The 9,879-nt window shown below is 37.1% G+C and overlaps 1 pseudogene; it reads left to right on the top strand.

The window, feature by feature from the left end:
• The first annotated feature begins 2,019 nt into the window (after positions 1 to 2,019).
• On the top strand, positions 2,020 to 7,224 carry LOC123246280 (annotated as a pseudogene).
• The last annotated feature ends 2,655 nt before the right edge of the window (positions 7,225 to 9,879 follow it).

Genomic DNA, 9,879 nt, shown 5'->3' with positions numbered 1-9,879 from the left:
ACCTAAATAATCAGTAAAATTAGTTCCTTGACTTAATTTGAAAGTACTTTGGCAACATAAAGAACACAGTTACAGAAGACTATATTACAGTGTTAATTCAGCAACTTAGCTGTGGGAACATCAGCAAACTACTTAAGAATTTGGACCACAGAATCCTCATTTATAAAATAGAAATAATAATGCTTTCAGTATCTAGTCATAGGACAATTATAAGTACCTGATTAGGTAATGTTCATGAAGTGTTTAGAAATAGATAAAATTCTATTCAAATAGACCTCTTCCATATTTTCAGTTTGTAAACCCATAAGATCTAATGCCAAAAAAAAAATCTTTACCCTCACCATTTACTAGTTTTATTCTGTGAGAAATTTTGCTTTACCCTTTTTAACCTCAACTTTCTAATTTTTAAAATGAGAATTACCTTAGTTGAATTATCACAAAAAGGTGTTGTAAGAATTATTATTTTTTTTTATTTTTGCTATCATCACTCAAAAAACATAATTCATTAAATGACTAACCTAAATGTAAATGATTCTCCTGTGAAGTGTGGATCATTCTCCATTTTGTCTAATTGGAATCAATCCTCTGAAGGGACCAACTGTTTCTACTTATATTGTTCACAAGTCCATGTCCAAGAGTTTTAATGCAGATCTCTGTAGTTGTGTAGCCAGAGAATATTCTAGTTCAGCAAGTAATATGCAAAATTAGTTGTTTTTGTACAATTTGATTGAGTAGGATACATTCAATACTATGACTTAATAATAAGTTTAAGGCACATTCAGCTCTCTCCATCTGTACCTAAAAATGGTAAGGATCTCAGAAAATTAAATGAAAACCACCATTAAGAACACTATGGTGGACTTCCTGGTTAAGATGGTGGCAGAGTAAAAAGCAGCTGCTTAACCTCTCCTAACCGAAACATATAGGACTCCTCAAGAAGACATTAAAACAAATCCAGAGGAACGAAAGGACCCCACAACAGGGTGCAGCATTGGAGGTACGTGGAATCTGGGCATTTCCATGCTATAAAGTGGTGAACCAGCTCTCATTAAAATGCAAACTGAGAAACCCCCTGTTATGATGATAATAACAGATAATTTGGAGAAGCAGATAAATGTGTCAGGGCCAAATAGAGCTTCAAGTCAAGAGCCACAGATTGACAGGCTTCAGTGAGGAAGGAGGAGGTAAAACACTCCTGGATCTCAAACCTCTCCCTCCTAAACAGTTGCTAGTTTCAGTTGGTAATGAAGACAGGAATGAGATTCTTCTGGTAAGTTTCTGTTATGGCTGAAACCCCAATGATGTTCCTTTTCTTTAATTTATATTCCTCACAGATCTGATAGATGAGTAAAAAGAAGCTAGTTATCTAACTGTTGAGGACAGAGAAGATCTTCTTAAATTGGCAGCAGGCAGGATTCAAACTAGACGTCCAGACTGAGTTGTGAGTATTCTCCCAAAAAATTACCAGGCACAGATTTGAAGATATAGGTTATATTAGGAAATAACAAGGTAAACTAGAGAGGTTAATGAGGGTTTTAGGATAATGAAAGGTGACCCTGAACTGTTAGAGTTGAAGCTGCCCTTCCCCCCTCACCAGAGGAGTGAAGGCATCTAACTGAACTTGTTAGATAATTTATATATCTAATCACTAAATCACTAGGTAATTATATATTGATATAAAAGAAGAATAATGTTAACAAACAGGCTAACCCTATGAGTAGAAACCACTGGCTATGCCACAATGGCCTCTCAAGTGAATACCCAAGTCTGGAGTAGTAAGCAGGGTGTCATACTTTACAGGGATTCGATGCTTTGCATCTCCACACAACACCCCTCCCCCACCCCCCACCACCTACAACGCCAAAGCCAGCACATAAGAGTTAGAGCAAGTTTGGGACACACATTAAGTCCTTGGCAGCCACCTGGGGTCACCAGAGACTGCTCCGGAGAGCAGCAAGACTTAAGACCCCAAAAGGCTAAAGAATGCATGGATTTTGAACACAGACCTTGAGCACAGGCATGAGTGCAGGCGTGGACGCAAGTGCAGACACTGATTCTGAGCGCAGGCAAGGACCTTGAGTGGGGCCCAGTGCAGTGGTACACGGCTGTGGAAGCAGCATCCTGAGACTGTTAAAGGAGCCTTAGGCAGAGGAACAAGCAAGGGGACCCCCAGGAGGCTTAACCCTGAGAACAACTAGACCTGAGACCTCAGGAGCCTAAAGAGCACAGACAGACCCTAGGCGTGAGGATAAACCTGAGAGGGCACAGGGTTAACAATGGCAAGCCAGAGACAAGAACCCCAAAAGAGAAAGATCATTAAGAAGAAATCTGTAACACTTGACATCTTTTACACAGATAAAATCCAAACAACAGAGCAAACAGCAGAGGAGAATAAACAAGTAATCATATCCAAACCTTCCCAAAATAATGAAAACTAGTCACGAACTGTTGAAGAGTTCAAATATGAGATGATAAGAAAGATGGAAGAGATTTGGAGAGAGAAGTGGGAAATATCTGAAAAGGAAATTAACAGGTTAGAAGACAGAAACTCCCAATTGGAGAAAGATGCCCAAAAATCAAACAAAATGGTAAGCAAATCGGAAACCAAAATCTGGCAAGAAAATAACAGTTTAAAAGGCAGAATTTCACAATTAGAAAGTGAATCAAGTCAATTGAAGACCAGAAATGACCAGATTGAAAAGGAAAACCAAAAGATTATAGGCAAAAACCAAAAGATTATAGCTGAAAACCAGTCCCTAACTGCTAGAATTGAGCAATCAGAAGCTAATGATCAAGATAGCAAGAACAAGTAAAACAAAGTCAAAAGACTGATTAAAATAGAAGACAACATGAAATATCTAAATGAGAAAGTGAAAGACCAAGAAAAGAGGTCTAGAAGAGACAATTTGAGAATCATTGGTCTTCCTGAAAAAGCAGAAATTAATAGAAATTTGGACTCCCTACTAAAAGAAATTATTCAGCAAAATTGCCCTGAAGTTCTACAACAAGAGGGCAATATAGACATTGAAAGGATCCGTAGATTACCCTCTACACTAGACCCAGAAAAAAGACAACCCCCAGTAATATAATAGCCAAATTCAAGAGCTTCCAAGTAAAAGAAAGAAATTTTACAGGAAGCCAGAAAGAGACAATTCAGATATCAAGGAACACTAATCAAGACCACACAGGATCTGGTAGCCTCCACACTAAAAGACCACAAGGCTTGGAATATGATATTCAGAAAGGCAAGAGAACTGGGGCTACAACCAAGGATCACCTACCCATCAATACTAACTATATACTTCCAGGGGAAAGTTTGGGCATTCAACAAGATAGAAGATTTCCAAGTATTTGCACAGAAAAGACCAGGACTAAATGGAAAGTCTGATATCCAACCTCAAAAATCAAGAGAAACATGAAAAGGTAAATAAGAAACAGAGAGGAAAGAAAGACAACTCGTATTTTAAAAATTTGACTCTTTAAGGGCTTCAATATGATCTAATGATTGGTATTCCTATGTGGAGAAATGTTATATACAATTCTCTGTAAGGAACTCTATTCACTATTACAGTATTCACTATTATAGTAATTAGAAGAATTATTCATAGGGAGAGGTTGGAATACTAAATGATCTAAGATGATAGGGGGTGGGAAAGAGGGGAGTGAATAATAGAGGACACCAAGAGAAACTTGAATGAATAAGAAAAATAGGATATTCTATTACACACAAAGAGGGCATGGGAAGAGGAAGAGATGAATACTATTATGAGAAGGAGAGGAAGAGAGCATTAAGAGGTAATATTTAAACCTTACTCTCAGTGTAATTAACCCTGAGAGGGAAGAGTAGCTTTATCCATTGGGATATAAAACTCTATCTAACCCTACTGAGAAAGTCAGAAAGGGAAAACCAAGGGGAGCAGGGGAGTGGGGAGGTCAAAAACTGGAGGGGAGAAGAAGGGGGAGGGAATTCATTAGGCCTTTAAAAATAAAAAGGGGGATAACAAGGGAGGGGGTAGAAATGGAAGCTAATCAAGGGAGGGGATAAGGGATACGGGCTCAAAGCAAACCACTGGTTTAAAAGGAAACAGTGTAAGAAGAAGGGGTAGAACTAGGAGAGGATACCAAAATGTTGGGGAATACACAACTGATACTTATAACTCTGAATGTGAATGGGATGAACTCACCATAAAAAAGAAGCAAATAGCAGAGTGGATTAGAAACCAAAATCCTACCATATGTTGTCTACAAGAAACACATATGACGTGGATAGACATACACAGGTTTAAGGTTAAGGGCTTAAGCAAATCCTTTGGGCCTCAAATGAGAAAAAGAAGGCAGGAGTAGCAATTATGATTTCTGACAAAGCCAAAGTAAAAATAGATATGATTAAAAAAGACAGGGAAGGTCATTACATCCTGATTAAAGGCAGTATAGACAATGAGGAAATAACATTGGTCAATATGTATGCACCAAATAGCATAGCAACCAGATTCGTAAAGGAGAAACTGGCAGATCTCAAGAAGGAAATAGATAGTAAAACCATACAAGTGGGGGACCTAAATATTCCTCTTTCAGATCTAGATAAATCAAACCAAAAAATAAATAAGAGAGAAGGGAGATGAATGAAGTCCTAGAAAAAGGAATATACCTTCTTTTCAGCTGCACATGGTACATTCGCAAAGATTGACCTTGTAATAAGGCATAGAAAAATCACAAACAAATGCAAAAGAGCAGAAATAATAAATGTAACCTTCTCAGATCATAATGCAATAAAAATAATAATTAGTAAGGGCACCTGGACAGGCAAATCAAAAACTAATTGGAAATTAAATAATATGATTCTCCAAAACCAGCTAGTCAAAGAAGAAATCATAGAAACAATCAACAATTTCATTGAAGAGAATGACAATGATGAGACATCCTACCAAACTCTGTGGGATGCAGCCAAGGCAGTACTCAGGGGGAAATTTTTATCCTTGAGTGCACATATTAACAAATTAGGGAGGGCAGAGATTAATGAATTGGGCATGCAACTCAAAAAATTAGAAAGCAAGCAAATTAAAAATCCCCAGATGAAAACTAAATTAGAAATACTAAAAGTCAAGGGAGAAATTAATAAAAATGAAAGTAAAAGAACTATTGAATTAATAAATAAGACTAGAAGCTGGTATTTTGAGAAAACAGATAAAATAGACAAAGTACTGGTCAATCTAATTAAAAAAAGGAAAGAAGAAAACCAAATTGACAGTATGAAAGATGAAAAGGGAGACCTCACCTCTAATGAAGGGGAAATTAAGGCAATCATTAAAAACTATTTTGCCCAATTATATGGCAATAAATATAGCAATCTAGGAGATATGGATGAATATTTACAAAAATACAAATTGCCTAGATTAACAGCAGAAAAAATAGAATACCTAAATAATCCCATATCAGAAAAAAAAATTGAACAAGCCATCAAAGAACTCCCTAAGAAAAAAATCGCCAGGGCCTGATGGATTCACAAGTGAATTCTATCAAACATTCAAAGAGCAACTAATCCCAATACTATACAAATTATTTGATATAATAAGCAAAGAAGGAGTCCTACCAAATTCCTTTTATGACACAAATATGGTACTTATTCCAAAGCCAGGTAGATCAAAAACAGAGAAAGAAAATTACAGATTAATCTCTCTAATGAACATAGAAGGACCTTTCTTAAAAATAATAAACAGGGCAGCGGTGGCGGCGGTGGCGGCGGTGGCGGCGCCTCCCGGGCCAGGCCGCGCGGGCCCTGATGCAGCTGCGGGCCGGTAGTGCCAGGGCGGCCCCAAGCGGGCCCGGGAGGCCACGGAGCTGGAACAACAGTGGTGCCAGGAGCAGAAGCGGAGGCGGGGGGACGCACAGCAGTGGCAGCAGCTGCAGCACCTCGAGTCCTTTTATGAAAAACCTCCTCCTGGACTTATTAAGGAAGATGAGACTAAGCCAGAAGACTGTATCCCAGATGTACCAGGTAATGAACATGCCAGAGAATTTCTGGCTCATGGGCCAACCAAAGGACTTTGGATGCCCCTGGGGAAAGAAGTCAAGGTTATGCAATGCTGGCGCTGTAAACGGTATGGACATAGAACAGGTGACAAAGAATGCCCATTCTTTATCAAAGGCAATCAGAAATTAGAACAATTCAGAGTAGCACATGAAGATCCCATGTATGACATCATAAGAGAGAATAAGTGGCATGAAAAAGACGTGAGAACTGATTTTTTAAAGAATGAAATGACAAGCAAGATGATGTCAGAAAACCTGGGAACATTTATATATGAATTGGTACAGAGTGAAGTGAACAGAGAACCAAGAAAACATACACCGGAACAACAATATTGAAATGATCAATCGTGAAAGATTTTGTGACTGATCAATAAAGTACAGTGATTCAAGACCATTCCAAAGGACTCAGGGGTGAAAAATGCTATCCACCTCCAGAGAGAAAACTGAGGAAGTTTGAGCGAAGATTGAAGGATAATTATTTCACTTTATTGTTCTTGCTTTTTGCAACACATGGAAATAGTTTTGCATGACTTCACATATATAAATGATAATCACTTTACTTACCTTCTCAGGGGTTAGGGAAGGGCAGGAAGGGAGAGAATTTAGAACTCAAAATTTTTAAAAAGTTATGTTAGAAGTATTTTTACATGTAATTGGGAAATATTTAATGAAATAAATATGGATATAGAAAGTGGGAGAAAAAAAGAAGACAATAAGAAGGAAATACTTAAGTATCCTTTGTGTCAGTACTGAAGAGCTGAGTTTGCAGGAAGCTGATTTGGTCAGTTTTCCTTTTTCTAGTAGTTTGATGGATTCAGCAGTTTAAAGAAGCTACTAGAAGATTCTACCTCAGATGAAGATGGCAGCAGTTCCAGCTCCTCAGAATGTAAGGAGAAGCATAAGAGAAAGAAGAAAGAGAAACATAAGAAAAGGAAAAAGGAGAAGAAAAAGAGAAAGAAAAAGAAAAAAAAGCACAAATCTAAATCAAATGAGAGTTCAGACTGACTAAAAAGTCATTTCCTTTGAATCTACCTTGTCACTCCAGAATCATAGCTGAATGTCAGAGGTAAAGAAGAAGTAGCCACAAAAAGGCCTCAGTTGACAGAGAAAAAGGAACCAAAAAAACATGCATAGTTAGCATCCCCCCCGTGGCATTTTGCCCTCCTGCCAACAGTGATGAATTCACCGTGATGTTGTTTCTTATATGCCACTGCTGGATTCTCATCATCATCTTCCCTGTGTACTATAGTTTGTGATTCGTTTTGAAGAAAAATCAAGCATAAGATACAAAAATGTTCTATGTGTTTCCAAGAGAGATTCCCCTGGAAGGGCAGAGGGTGAGTGGGGAGGGTGGTAGGATAACTTGAGGAGTTGAGATCTTCATCAGTTACAAGTGCTGTTCTATGGGTGATGAATAATAAAACTCCATTATTTCTGACTTAAAAGGATACTTCCTTGCTGCAGACTTGCAAAATCTATTGGTGGAAGAGTGGGAAAGGAGGCAGCTATACGAAATATCTCAGATCCATGGAAATCATTTTGTTGTAGAATCTGGCATTCCACAAAGTAATCCAGTAAGATTTTCAGAAAAAAAATTTTTTGGTCAGCAGAAAATCCTTCCTTTCCTTCCCAATATAATCTACTCCCCAATCTAGAACAATAACAAAAGAAAACCCAATAAAAATGTGAACTCAAAAAAAAAAATAATAATAAACAGTATATACCTAAAACCATCAACAAGCATCATATGCAATGGGGATAAATTAGAAGCCTTTCCAATAAGATCAGGAGTGAAACAAGGATTCCCATTATCATATTTAACATTGTGCTAGAAACACTAGCAGTAGCAATTAGAGAAGAGAAAGAAGTTGAAGGTATCAAAATAGGCAATGAGGAGACTAAGCTATCAATCTTTGCAGATGATATGATGGTCTACTTAAAAAATCCTAGAGAATCAACTAAGAAGCTTGTAGAAATAATCAACAACATTCACAAAGTTGCAGGATACAAAATAAATGCACATAAGTCATCAGCATTTCTATATATTTCCAACACATCACAACAGCAAGAGGTAGAAAGAGAAAAACCATTTAAAATCACCCTAGACAATATAAAATACTTAGGAATCTACCAAAACAAACACAGCAATTATACAAAAACAATTACAAATCACTTTCCAAACAATTAAAACTAGATCTAAACAATTGGAAAAACATTGTTTGCTTACGGGTAGGATGAGCTAACATAATAAAAATGACCAACCTACCCAAATTAATTTACTTATTTAACATCATACCTATCAAAGTACCAAAAAACTTTTTTACTTAATTAGGAAAAACTATAACAAAGTTCATCTGTAATAGCAAAAGATCAAGAATATCAAGGGAAATAATGAAAAAAAAATGTGAAGGAAGGGGACCTATCAGTACCAGATATTAAACTGTACTATAAAGCAGTAGTCATCAAAACAATATGGTACTGGCTAAGAGTCAGAAGGGAGGATCAGTGGAATAGACTTGGGGTAAGTGACATCAGCAAGACAGTCTATGATAAACCCAAAGAGCCCAACTTTTGGGACAAAAATCTACTATTCGACAAAAACTGTTGGGAAATTTGGAAAACAATATGGGAGAGATTAGGTTTAGATCAACATCTCACACCCTACACCAAGATAAATTCAGAATGGATGAATGACTTGAATATAAAGAGGGAAACTACAAATAAGTTAAGTGAACATAGAATAGTTTACTCTGGGAAAGGAAAGATTTTAAAACCAAGCAAGAGTTAGAGAAAATTACAAAATGTAAAATAAATGATTTTGGTTATAGAAAACTAAAAAGCTTTTGTACAAACAAAAACAATGTAGCCAAAATCAGAAGGGAAACAACAAATTGGGGGGAAATCTTTATAACAAAAAACTCTAATTATTCAAATATACAAGAATTTAAACCAATTGTATAAAAAATCAAGCCATTCCCCAATTGAAAAATGGGCAAGAGACATGAATAGGCAATTTTCAGGTAAAGAAATCAAAAGTATCAATAAGCACATGAGAAAGTGTTCTAAATCTCTAATAATTAGAGAAATGCAAATCAAAACAATTCTGAGGTATCACCTCACACCTAGCAGATTGGCTAAAATGAAAGAAGGGGAGAGTAATGGATGCTGGAGGGGATGTGGCAAAATGAGGACATTGATGCATTGCTGGTGGAGTTGTGAACTGATCCAACCATTCTGGCTGGCAATTTGGAACTATGCTCAAAGGCCTATAAAAGACTGCCTGCCCTTTGATCCAGCCATACCATTGCTGGGTTTGTACCCCAAAGAGATCATAGATAAATAGACTTGCAAGAAAATATTTATAGCCGTGCTTTTTGTGCTGGCAAAAACTGGAAAATGTTGGTATGTCCTTCAATTGGGGAATGGCTGAACAAACTGTGGTATATGCTAGTGATGGAATACTATTGTGCTCAAAGGAATAATAAACTGGAGGAATTCCATGTGAACTAGAAAGACCTTCAGGAATTAATGCAGAGTGAAAGGAGCAGAGCCAGAAGAACATTGTACACTGAGACTAATACTCTGTGGTAAAATAGAATGTAATGGACTTCTGTACTGGCAGTAATGCAATGACCCAGGACAATTCTGAGGGACTTATGGAAAAGAACACTACCCACATTCAGAGGAAGAACTACAGGAGTGGAAACAGAAGAAAAACAACTGCTTGAACACATGGGTTGAGGCAGACATGATTGGGGATGTAGACTTGAAATTACCACACCAATGCAACTATAAATAATGTGGAAATAGGTCTTGATCAATGACACATGTTAAAACCAGTGGAAATAC

The sequence above is a fragment of the Gracilinanus agilis genome, chromosome 4 (assembly GCF_016433145.1).
Source record: "Gracilinanus agilis isolate LMUSP501 chromosome 4, AgileGrace, whole genome shotgun sequence".
Lineage (NCBI taxonomy): Eukaryota > Metazoa > Chordata > Mammalia > Didelphimorphia > Didelphidae > Gracilinanus > Gracilinanus agilis.
Note: the sequence above shows the minus strand (reverse complement) of the source record. Positions and strands in the feature narration are given on the sequence as shown.